General features: G+C 43.6%; 1 non-coding gene across 1 annotated transcript; it reads left to right on the top strand.

The window, feature by feature from the left end:
• Positions 1 to 4,195: 4,195 nt before the first annotated feature.
• On the top strand, positions 4,196 to 4,302 carry LOC144233644 (U6 spliceosomal RNA). Its single transcript, XR_013335720.1, has one exon. It is a non-coding gene; the product is annotated as a U6 spliceosomal RNA (small nuclear RNA).
• Positions 4,303 to 12,632: the final 8,330 nt, after the last annotated feature.

Below are 12,632 nucleotides of genomic sequence, written 5' to 3'. Positions count from 1 at the left end.
ATCATGATCTCATGATTTGTGGGTTCGGACCCCGTGTCGGGCTCTGTGCTGACAGCTCAGAGCCTGGAGCTTGTTTCAGATTCTGTGTTTCCCCTCTCTCTCTGACCCTCCCCTGCTCACACTGTCTCTTTCTCTCACTCAAAAATAAATAAAACATTAAAAAATAATAAGTAATTAATAAATAAATATTAAACTTCTGTGTTAAATGCAGGTAAGAGAACTATAGAATATTTTTTAAACTAGAGTAAAATGAGTGTTTCTAAAATGGCTATACAGGGGTGCCTGAGTGGCTCAGTTGGTTGAGCATCTGACTGCAGCTCAGGTCATGATCTCACAGTTCATGGTTTCAGGCCCCACATTGGGCTCTGTGCTGACAGCTCAGAGCCTGGAGCCTGCTTCAGATTCTTGTGTGTGTCTCTCTCTCTGCCCCTCCTCCTTTTACACTCTGTGTCTCTCAAAAATAAACTTCAAAAAAATATTTTTAAATGTCTACACAGAAAAGATCTTCTATAGTGTATAATTTCTACATTTACATGAAAAGCCCTGCATAATTTTTTTTTAAAGCCTCTGTATGCCCAATGGGGGCTCAACCTGAGATCAAGAGTTGCATGCTTACTGACTGAGCCAGCCAGACTCCCCAGTTAGTAATATATGGTATAGACATCATATACTGTATTACATTTAATTCATATCTTCCTATGAGTATGCTTAATTTTGATTAAATTACCTTGGTATGGAATCTCCACAATCTTAACATCTAAAAAAACTAATTCAAGAAAAAAAATTTATGTTTTTCCAATGGAAAAAACACAGCCCAAAGCAACATCCTAATTATAATAGCCTGATATCAAATTGGAATCTCACTAGACACTAGTAAGTAAAATCTCCTTATGAAAGTTCTGCTGACTGTGTAATGTGTAATATGTATTTACAGGTTGATATTCAGGACATTTTGGGGGGCAGTGTGCAGACTTTTAAGCTGTGTGTTATCCCATGATCTTCCTGAGAAGCCCCGATACTATGAGAACTGTGATGTGACAAGGAGCCCCAAAGCTGCCATCATTCCCTATTACTTTTGTTTGCATCATTACAAAGCAGGAGATAATGGTGACCGTCATTATTGGCTACGTAATACAATCGTCTAGGAGAACAGAATTTAATACCTCTCTCACACCTGGGCCCCAGTGTTCCACAGGTGAGATGCCAAGGGAAATGGCACTGGCATTCATCAAGTTGCTTGGGCCAAAAATGTAGAATGAGGGGGGTAGGGAAGATCCCTCACAGCACATATCCTGTCAACCGACGCCCCCTACAGTCCATTTTCCCACACAACAAATCCTTCCAAACAAAACATAAATCTGATTTATGTCATTCCTCTGCTTGAAACCCTCAAGTGCCTCTTCCTTTCCCCAAAGTGGCCTGACTCTTTGTCTACTTTGAACTCAGCCCCAACCTCTTTCCCTATGGCCGCTGCAGTTCAGACATGGTGGCCTTGTTTATACTGTGTATACTAGATTTAATACAAATTGGCCTCACACAGACCAAGCCCATTTCAGTCCCAGAGCTCTTGCACGTGCCATCGCTTTCGCTTAGAACATTCTTACAAAGCTGCCTCCTCACTATTTATTGCCAGCTCAAATGTCTCTGATTATGGCCAACTCTAACGCCCCCTCCTCTGATCACTGAGCTAACTAAAGCTAAGCCCCCACCACTCTCTTACCTCATTACCTTAATTTATCCGTAGTGCTTGTTTCTTTGTACCTACCCTCACTCCTTAAGAGAAGTGCCTTTGTCTTTCTGTTCACTGGCACTGCCGTTGTCATTGCTGTGCCAGGCACGAAGTCAGAGCTCAGTAATTTGTTGAATGGGTGAATATTTTACCCTTGTCCAGAGCAGAAGTTCTTTTTTACTTTTTTAGGTTTATTTATTTTGAGGGAGACAGAAAGAGAGCAAGCAGGGGAAGGGCAGAGAGATGGAGAGACAGAACCTCAAGCAGGCTCTGCTGTCAGCATAAAGCCTGTTGTGGGGCTCGAACTCACAAACTGTGAGATCATGACCTGAGCCGAGATCAAGAGTCAGATGCTTAACCAACTGAGCCACCCAGGTGCTCCTGCAGCAGAAGGTCTTAACCTGCGGTGCAAGGATTTCAAATCATTCCCTCCTCATCCCTCACCCAACTGTAAATGAAATGAAGGGGCTGAGAACAGTTGCAAGTGCCTTGGGGAGTGTGTGAGAGAAATGTTGGAAAACCTTTATTTTTCAGATTCTCAGGGGAATCCAAACAACAAAATGTTAATTACCACTGGTATAGAGTTGTAATTTATAAAGCACTTTCTCACACACAGAGTTCTCATTCTGTTTATGGAGATAGATGGGACAGAAATGGTAGTTTCTACTTGATAGATAAAGGCATTAAGGGGCACTTCACATCGCCAGTCAATGGAATTGACAAATCCATTCTGTTTTTAAAAATTTTTAATGTTTTACTTATTTCTGAGAGAGAGACAGCGTGAGCAGGGGAGGGTAAGAGAGGGAGAAACAGAATCTGAAAGAGGCTCCAGGCTCTAGCTAGTTGTCAGCACAGAGCCTAACACGGGCCTCCAACTCATGAACTGTGAGATCATGACCTGAGCCAAAGTCAGACGCTTGATAGACTGAGCCACCCAGGTGCCCCCAGACAAATCCATTCTTTTGGCCGAAACATCTTATACACTCACATGAAGACAAAGACAGAATCCAGAATCCTGGGCTCGTAGTTTTGGATTCATTCTCGCTCATCTTCAGTGGCTTCAAAAAGCACCAAACTTAACACTTTTCTAAGACTTTCTTATTTAAACTAGCATATGAGGCTGCATTAAAATTTTCAATGAAACATTATTACCATCAGCTAGATCAAGGCAGTTTTCAGGCAAAATTTTAATGTATGAACCAAGGAATGCAAAATAGCTTTCTTAGGCTGAGTAGAGCATAATTAGGAAAATCAGTTTGCAGGAATAAATATAACAACCCTTAAAACCAAATGAAAACAATGTTGAGATCTCTAATGTTTCAATTTTATCTACTCTTTTAGTTAGGATACACCATTGAACCATCTATCTTGAAAAATCAATTTAATCTATTGTTTTAAATCAGTTTCTCCAGGGGCACCTTGATCTAGCTGATGGTGTGTCTCAAAAATGAATCAATATTAAAAAAATTTTTTTAATTCACTTTTTCCTTTTCTGGAAAAACTGACTTTTCTCAGTAGGCTCCATGCCCAACATGGGGCTTGAAGTCACAACCCTGAGATTAGAGTCACATGCTGTATGGACAAGAGCTTTTTTAATGTTTGTTTATTTTTGAGAGACAGAGCACAAGTGGGGAGTAGGGCAGAGAGAGGGAGACGCAGAATCTGAAGCAGGCTCCAGGCTCTGAGCTGTCAGCACAGAGCCTGACACAGGGCTCAAACCCACAAACCATGAGATCATGACCTGAGCCAAAGTTAGACACTCAACCGACTGAGCCACCCAGGCACCCCAGGAAAATCTGAATTTAATCTTTTTTCTGCTCACACAATTTTCAAGAGAGGTGGTGGTGGGGAAACTACATTATTTGGAGAATTAATACAAAATGTTTAAAACATGTGAATTAAGCAGCCTGAGAGATTTCTTCTCAGGGGCCACGTCTATAGGATACAGTCAGCCACTGGCTTCAAAAGAACTTATTTTATTAACCTCAAGAAGTTATAGGAAACATGCCACTTGAAAGAATTTCCTATTCTGGGAAGATACACTAGATCAAAGAGACTTTTCTCCTTCCTCTCTAGCATCTATAATTAAAGGCCTAAACCTTCATTTTAGGTTTATAACAAGAGGTCTTTATTGAATTAGTTGTTTTTCTATCCCTTAAAACCCACAGGGTTAACATCATGTTTGGAAGGAATTTTCACTTAACTGGCTTGGGTGTCATTCTTAGATCTTATTGCATTTAATAATGTTAGTCAAGGGGCGCCTAGGTGGCTCGGCCGGTTGAGCGTCTGTCTTTGGCTCACGCCATGATCTCACGGTTCATGAGTTCGAGCCCTGTGTCAGGCTCTGTGCTGACAGCTTAGAGTCTGGAGCCTGCTTTGGATTCTGTCTCCCTCTCTCTCTCTGACACTCCCCTGCTCACACTGTCTCTCTCTCAAAAATAAACAAACATTAAAAAAAAAAGTCAAGTGCTCACTTCGGCAGCACAAATACTAAAATTGGAAAGATACAGAGAAGATTAGCATGGCCCCTGCGCAAGGATGACACGCAAATTCGTGAAGCGTTCCATATTTTTGCACATATAGGAGGATTAGGAGGAACTTAACTGAGGACCATGGGGGAGAAGAAGGAAGGAAATGGTGGGGGAAAGGGCGAGAGGCAAACCATGAGAGACTCTTGAATGCTGAGAACAAACTGAGGACTGATGGATGTGGGGGGGAGGGGGAGATGGACATGGAGGAGAGCACTTGTGGGGATGAGCACTGGGTGTTATATGGAAACCAATTTGACAATAAACTATTTGTAAAAAAAAAAAAAAAAGTCAAGCAGGACACATGTTCTTCCCCTGGGACCTGCCCCTCTCTTGTGTCCAGTCCCTGCCTCCTGGGAAGCCTGAGTACAGCACAGGTCTCAAGGAGGACACCCCCACCTTCCATGTTGGCAGCTGTGGAAGGGAGAAGAGCAAATCTGCCAGCCAGCAGCAGCAGCGTGGTAGCAGATGACAACCACCGATGTATCCAGATTTTCTCCAGTGAAGGCCAGTTCAAGATCCGCTCTGAGACTTGAGAGCATCACCTGGGCAGCTGCAGTGCCTTATAGCTGCAGCAGAGGACACCAAAGGAGATGGTATTGTGGCCGACTATGACAACCATTGGGTCAGCACCTTTTGCCCTGAGGGTAAGTTTAAGACGAAGATCAGAGCTGGCTACCTCACTGGCCCCCAGAGTGGCCACCGCATTATGGCTGACAGGTTCTGTCTTTACCTTCCAGTCCAATGGCACTTTGTAGGGCCCCATTTTGTAAACAAGAACGTGATGTAGTAAAGGATTTCCAGACTCATTCAGTGAGGGTGAACAGTGCCAGTGGAGAGTTCCTTTTCAAGTATGGCTCCCTTGGGAGTAGCTGTGGACTCGAGGGACTGTGGCTGATCCAAGTATTCGACAGCTCCTTCCGGTCCCAGATGGACAAGACTGCAGAACCAGCGTAGGGACCAATGGGACAGGCACTGGCCACATGGTGGTGGCTTTGGCTGAGAACCACTATTTAAGATCCAGTATCTACACAGGGGCCCTGCCTGGCTCCTAGGGATGGACTGAAGGGTGATCAATCGAGAGGGTGTGGCCAAGAGGTGGGCTAGACCTGGCAGCACCGAATGTGGGCTGATTGTGTGCCTGGTTCCTTCCCTCTCCCCCTTTCCAACACCAGGGTTGCACTTTTTGTATTTGATTCTTACTTCGGTCACAGAGTGGGCCTGGACTATGGTCCAAGGATGTGTGCAGAGCTTCACCACGCTGCCCACCCTGTCCCCGCGGTCTGCATCCTTCCCACCAGCCTGGGGCTGGAGCAGCCTCCTATTGTCTGGTGCTCTCCCTACCACCCTATACATACTGATAGAGACAGCAGTACCCCACTTCTCGTATTGAATGTGTACACACACACAAAGCCAAGTGCAGGGCGATACATATTTTGAGAGCACATTTCACAGAATTACTTCATCAAAAGAGGTCTTGTCAGGGGTCTCCACTAGGAATTGCCTGATGTCTTTCTAGGATGCATATAGTATTTGTAAAAGCCCATATGGATTATTGCCTGGGTTTATTCTTAGTGTTCCAAAAAAAACTATAAGCAAACCACAAACAGAGAAAAAAATCCAGAGCCCAGTGGAAGAAGGAACTACTTCTTGGCTTGTGATTGCCAGAGTCAGAACACTTTTGGGTTATTCCTTAACTATAATTGATGCTACCATGGTGGAATTCCACCTACTGCCAGGGTCAAAGATTGCTGTTATACATGGCAGACAGTCCCTGTTAACTTCTTTCCTTCATTTAAAACAAACTGTGAGTGCGGGCACCTGGGTGGCTCATTTGGTAAGCATCCAACTTTTGATTTCTGCTCAGGTCACGATCTCAGTTCATGAGATTGAGCCCCATGTCGAGCTTTACGCTGACAGGGCAAAGCCTACTTGGGATTCTTTCTCTCCTCTCTCTCAAAAATTATTTAAATAAACATTTAAATAATTCTAGGTTGAAAATAAATAAAAATAAACGATGGTGGGTTCCTCGGTGCCTCCATCAGTAGAGAATGAAACTTGATCTTGAGGATGTGAGTTCAAGCTCCACGTTGGGAGCTATTCAACCATGAATAGGCATGTGGCAACAAGGGGCTGTGATGTTGTTAAGAAAAATGATTTTTTGGCCAGCAGCTCTAAACATACTTAGCCAAAGGCCGATAAGGACTGCTGGATCTTTTCCAACCACTGTAAATGGAATGAACATTAATCCATTTTATTCCAGAAGGATGAAAGGGATTCCCTTCTGCTGGGATTTGAACCTGTCATTCTTCATAAGTTTAGGTATTTCACACTAAATCATTAAGAGCACAAAATCTTTAAAATAGATGAGCATTAGGGGATCTGGCTGGCTGGGGCATGTGACTCAATCTTGGGGTTGTGGGCTTGAGCTCCACTGTTGGGTGTTGAGACTACTTAAAAACTCTTTGTCCACATTTGGTGTCTTTATTCTTTTTTTTTTTTTTAATGTTTTATTTATTTCTAGGAGAGAGAGAGACAGCATGAGCAGGGGAGGGTCAGAGAGAGAGGGAGACACAGACTCTGAAACAGGGTCCAGGCTCTGAGCTGGCAGTCCGCACAGAGCCCGACGCGGGGCTCGAACCCACGAACCGCGAGATCATGACCTGAGCGAAAGTCGGACGCTTAACCGACTAAGCCACCCGGGCGCCCCGGTGTCTTTATTATTTCTTGAAAGGGGTTTTGCTCAAATCACATCTCAGCATCACTGAATGATAGTGTGCTTCTAGAAGCAAGGCAATAGAAAGCATTTCCCTTCCACCAAAAATGTCCTAAATGGCCTAGCTGGTTAAGAACATTACAAACAATGGTCTAAGATCTAAGTTTTAACTTCCTGAAGGACTTGTTTACTTTGCTTAGCTCTGTTCTATCTAGGTCACAAATTCATCTCTCTCAAACTTGTTTCTAATTGAAGGAGGACCAGGGGTACCTGGTTGGCTCAGTTGTTAGAGCATGTGACTCTTGATCTTGGGGTCATGAGTTTGACCCCCACGTTGGGCAGAGACATTATTTAAAAAAAATAAAAACTTATGGGGCATCTGGGTGGCTCAGTCGGTTAAGCGTCCGACTTCGGCTCAAGTCATGATCTCACAGTTCGTGGGTTTGAGCCTCGCATCGGGCTCTGTACTGACAGCTAGCTCAGAGCCTGGAGCCTGCTTCAGATTCTGTCTCTCTCTCTCTCTCTCTCTCTCTCTGACCCTCCCCTGCTCACACTGTCTCTCTCCCTCTCAGAAATAAGTAAAACAGTAAAAATAAAACTATAAAAAAATAAAATAAAAACTTAAAAATATTGAGAATAAAAAAGTAGAACTGGGTAATAAGACAAAGCAAAACCAACACCAAAGACAGAAAAACATCAATGGAATAGCTGCCAGTGGAAAAGGATTGTTTCCACAGACCTTTGAGACATTTCTTTTTTTTTTTTCCATTCATTCTTCCTATGTGGCAGGTGATGAAATCACAAGAAGAAACCAGATACAGCCTCCACCCAGTAGGAACTTGGTGTATGAAGACAGATTACAACGCAAGTCCAGTGACTGAGATATGTACAGGGAGGCACCAATGCCAACCTGGGAAAGCTCTCCACAGGAGACACTAAAGCTGAAGAACGGAGTGAATGTCATTCTGAAGAACTCGGGCAGATCGCAGACCCATATAGTAGCTGGCGAATGCAACTTAGAAGACTAGCATGAGCTACACAATTCTTGAGGTTTAAATAATGGAAAGGTTGAGCAATAGGCATTTGGGATTTCCTAGTGTGGCAATGAGGTCACATCAATTCTTTTACCTTACAGCTCATTTCTTTTGTTGTGGAAGAAAAACAACAGTCCCTGGCTCTACGACTAAATTGGAACAAGAACAGGTTTAAAATTTTAGGTCCCATGACAAGATTTTTCCCTGTTAAGAGATATAGGAGGTGTGGCCTAACTGAACCAAGCATACGCTATGAGTTTCAAACCCTGGAATTACACATGGGGAAACAGCGTTGATAGAAAGTTCTTAGGAACAACAGTCTTCTATCATACAACATCAGTGAAGTCACAGGCTCCAAAGAAGATAAGTTAAAAAATTTTCCTCCCTCCCCCACCTTCCTCGTTTTAAGTAATCTCTACATCCAACATGGGGCTTGAACCTACAACTGCCAGATCAAGAGTTGCATACTCTATCAACTGAGACATCCAGGTACCCCCCTAAATCATTTTAAACTAAGCATGTCATATCTAAGCTTCCTCCTAAAATTCCCTCTCCAAATGTACGGCAGGACAGTAAAACAAAGCTTTAGAAATCAGTGAGACACCATCGCCACCTTGTGTCCCCCAGACTCCATTACACCCGCATTCCTATAAAAGATCACTCGGGGGATTCGGCAGTACAGAATATAGCTTTATTTATAGAATCTTACAAATAAAACATTTACAGTCCACATAAGTTATTTTCTCTTCTAATTTATCTCATAACACCTGAGTTATTTAAAAAAATACTGTGATGGAACTGCAAAACTGTAAAAGGAAATATGAACAATAAAAACCTCACTTCTCTCTTTTGCAAAAATCAGACAGCTTTTTGTCTTTTAAGCAGATTTCCAAAATACTACCATCTCTTTGGAAGAGGACTTACTAAAAACAGGTCTTAGGATACCCAAACAGAGACACATTCTTTTTTAAACCCAGGGTGACGGACCAAACGAGGGAAAGCCCTAAGCTGACACTAGACATGAAAGATGCTGAACACCTCTGGGGACAAGGACAGAAGACAACTTGCACATCAGGGCAAGAGTAAGAAGCAGCACAATGCTGCTCCTGGGTCACTGCTCCCGCATGGGACATGTGCTTTCCTTGCTGACGTTGGGAGCTGGACATCTGGGGAAAGGCGCTGAAGATGCCAAATGCCAGGGGCAAAATGAGACATCACAACCTGCTACTCCTCAGACTTCTAATAAATACAGATGCTTAAAACAGCAAATCCAACGCTTAAAAGTCAAAAAGGAATCGCCACAATTTTCAACGCAAGAGGCAACTCTGCGGCAACATTCACTCACTTGTAAGATCCGAGTGTCCCCACCCCCACTTGGCCTCTGGGCCAATACAGGTTCATGAGAATTTCCCTTGGAGGCAGCTGTCTATACAAGGAAAGTTCTTAAGTTAATATGGATGTGCACGGAAAGGGAAAGCACCCTACTACTTTGTATTTCATTTTAATTTGTTAAAGATTATATTGTCAAGCTCTTCTCCTAAAACTAGAAACCCACTAACTCTAACTTAATATTCTACTCCAAGAATAATGGTATCTGTTACAAATGGCAGATCTATAGGGAATGCTAAAATTATAAATTTCATCTATCAATGTGAATTAGGGAAAGAAAAATCTCGTAAAGTCTTAAAGCTTGAGTGTTATTTGCTACTAGCTCCTGAAAGCAATGTCAGACACTGAGAAAAATAAAACAGAAAAGACAAAGAACTGTTTTAAAACAGTAACAATGATAATAAAAAAGTTAGATTCCAACACTCAAGGAATTGGTTCTTTGGTAAAATTGGACCATAATCCTATCAGGAGTCTGTCATGATATTTACTCTAGAATCTTGAGAACTCAAGTTTTCCTTCTTCTTCTTCAGCCCATTCTCAAATCTATCAAAGTCAACAGCAAGAGAAGGAGACAGACTTACAAAACATCACCAGCAATTTTCCCCACTCATACTCTTTTTCAAGACTATTCCTGGTTTGAGGGCCATTTCCCAACAAGAAAAAAAAAAAAATAGATGCTGCTTTTAATTACTGTGTAGTGGAAAGTCTTCCTGTGTAAGAAAACTCACAGGTGTTGGCCATGACCAGGACTTGTCAGTCATGCATACAAATCAGTCAGTGAACACAGCCCCTGGGCTGCAACTGTGGGCACCACTAAGAAAGGCTTCTGGAGAGACTGGCTCCCCAAAGTGGCTAAAGAATCTCACATTATCAATATGATAATAATAAATCAATTCACCTAGTGAACCTGGAGATGAGCTCCCCTTGAAGCCAGAGTTCTGAGGAGAGGGCTCCACAGTGCCTGAGGCTGGCCTACAGTCTCTTGGACAAGTCTAAAAATCCATCTTCTGAAGAGGGTTAGAGCAATTAATATTCAATTCGGTACAGGACCCGGCCTTTCTTGTTCGGGGTGAGGAAGGAAGGGGAACCCAGGCCACGCCATTAACACGCACTCACAGCGTCATCAGGAAGCCCCTGGTCTGCAAGCATCTGCCATGCCCCACCCAAGTTCCAGACCTTCCATCGAAGAATTCTATTGCTCGTACTTTTATTTGTGTAATGAACAGGTCCTAAATTGTGCCCACACCGATTCCATTGTTGATCACCTTTGTCTAAGAAGCCCATAAGCTGCACTCCAATTCTACAAGTAAACGTGCCACTTTGCAGTGGAAGTGTTGACCGGGGAAGGGAAATTTGTGCAGTCTCCCCTCGAATATAAGATTGTAGATGTGCTCCGAATGTGCTTCTAGGGAGGCAGCTAGAGTCTCTCAGAAGACGGGAGAGGGGAAGGGGAGGTGGAAATGACAGCAAAACCAATGGATATTTTGCAGGTCTCCGTTTTCCACCTTCCATTCTGTCAGTGTCTCTGTGAAAGGAGGGGAGGTCCAGGCAATGGAACCCGCGCAGCAGCTTACTCACCAGCAGCGAGCGCTGGCTCACCCGTAAGGCCGTGAAGAGCCAGCTGCAGCCACATCAACATCGCATCCCGGTGGGAACAAGTAACTGTCAGTCGTCAGTTCGACTCATGCCCCTGAACCCCAGGATGATCCTTGCCTCCTCTCTTGCCCTACACTTGTGGTCTAACTCACAGGTCTCTTTGAGAAAACAGGCAACTGAATAGACCTTGAAAAAGCAGGAGGGATTCTTGTCTCCTCTACCTTTTCTGTAAAAACAGGTGAATTTATTAGAAAATGGGTCATCTTGAGGTCCAGGACACACATTTAGATTCACGGGCCCTTAAACTACAGATTCACCTCCTGATATTTCTAACCACGTCATGAGCACTGGCTATATTTTTGCATTGTAGGACAAGGATTAAAAAATCTCTCAGTGCTGGTTCAAAGAGAAAGAGGCCAGGGTAACCGGAGAAAAAAGTTAGGCTTGTCTGCTAAGTAAGCTGCATTCAGGTTCCAGGGTCACTCTGAGAAGGGGGAGGAAAGGCAGAGAGGCACTACCTAGAGACTGGTTACCAGGGCAGCTTATTCCTAGGATTGAGCATGTTTAAAAACAGCTGACATCTGAATGCGGGAATACAGTCCGTGTCACAGTTTTTAATACAATTGCCTCTTCTGAGGTGCGTCGTGGTTGCCGAGTCCTCGGGCCAGGGATTGGGCAGCCACGGGCCAACTTCCAATCCCGCCGGCTCCTGGCAGGGCCCTACCCGATCTGGATCTGCCCTGAATACATAGTGAGGACCAGCATGATGGTGAAACCGGTCAGGAGGCCCAGGTTCTGGATGACAAAGGGGATCAAGATGCTGCCGTTCCTTTCATCCTCCTGGCAGACCTCGTTCATCTCAGGGAACTGAGAAAGAGGAGGAAAACAAGAGAGCTGCAGTTTCTTTCTCAACCTGGTAAGTCCGAGATGACTCAGCGAGAGTGAGGTAGTATTCAGAATCATTGTTAAGATACATACCCTAAGAATATTTATGTTAAGAACATTAACATGATTGCCATGTGATTATAACTTAATATATGTTATCTACCATTATATAATTATTATATAGAGAGACTATGTAATTAAGATCTATGACTATTGGCAGCAATAGCCTTCACAGTGTTTGCCCATGGTGGCCACCACTACTTTTCAACTACTGAGGTAAAACAGTATTATCCATGCATGTAGCCCTGGAGAAGTCTAGATGCTGGCTAAAAATTACTGCTTTGAGGGGCGCCTGGGTGGCTCAGTCGGTTAAGCGTCTGACTTCGGCTCAGGTCATGATCTCATGGTTCGTGGGTTCGAGCGCCGCGCCGGGCTCTGTGCTGACAGCTCAGAGCCTGGAGCCTGCTTCAGATTCTGTCTCCCTCTCTTTCTGACCCTCCCCTGCTCTCTCTCTCTCTCAGAAATAAATAAAACATTAAAAAAATTTTTTTTTAATTACTGCTTTGATAAAAATAAATTTTTTTGCTGTGGACTTTAAAAACACTTCAGAAGATCTTTTTGTTACCAAAATGCTGCTGACACCTCTCTGGGAAACTGAGCAACTGTGGAAGGAGCCAGAGCTGGGGGCTGTAAAACTGTCAGGACTCNTTGTGGTCTAACTCACAGGTCTCTTTGAGAAAACAGGCAACTGAATA

This window comes from Crocuta crocuta, unplaced genomic scaffold (assembly GCF_008692635.1).
Source record: "Crocuta crocuta isolate KB4526 unplaced genomic scaffold, BGI_CrCroc_1.0 scaffold225, whole genome shotgun sequence".
Lineage (NCBI taxonomy): Eukaryota > Metazoa > Chordata > Mammalia > Carnivora > Hyaenidae > Crocuta > Crocuta crocuta.
This window is presented reverse-complemented; position numbering and strand designations above follow the sequence as displayed.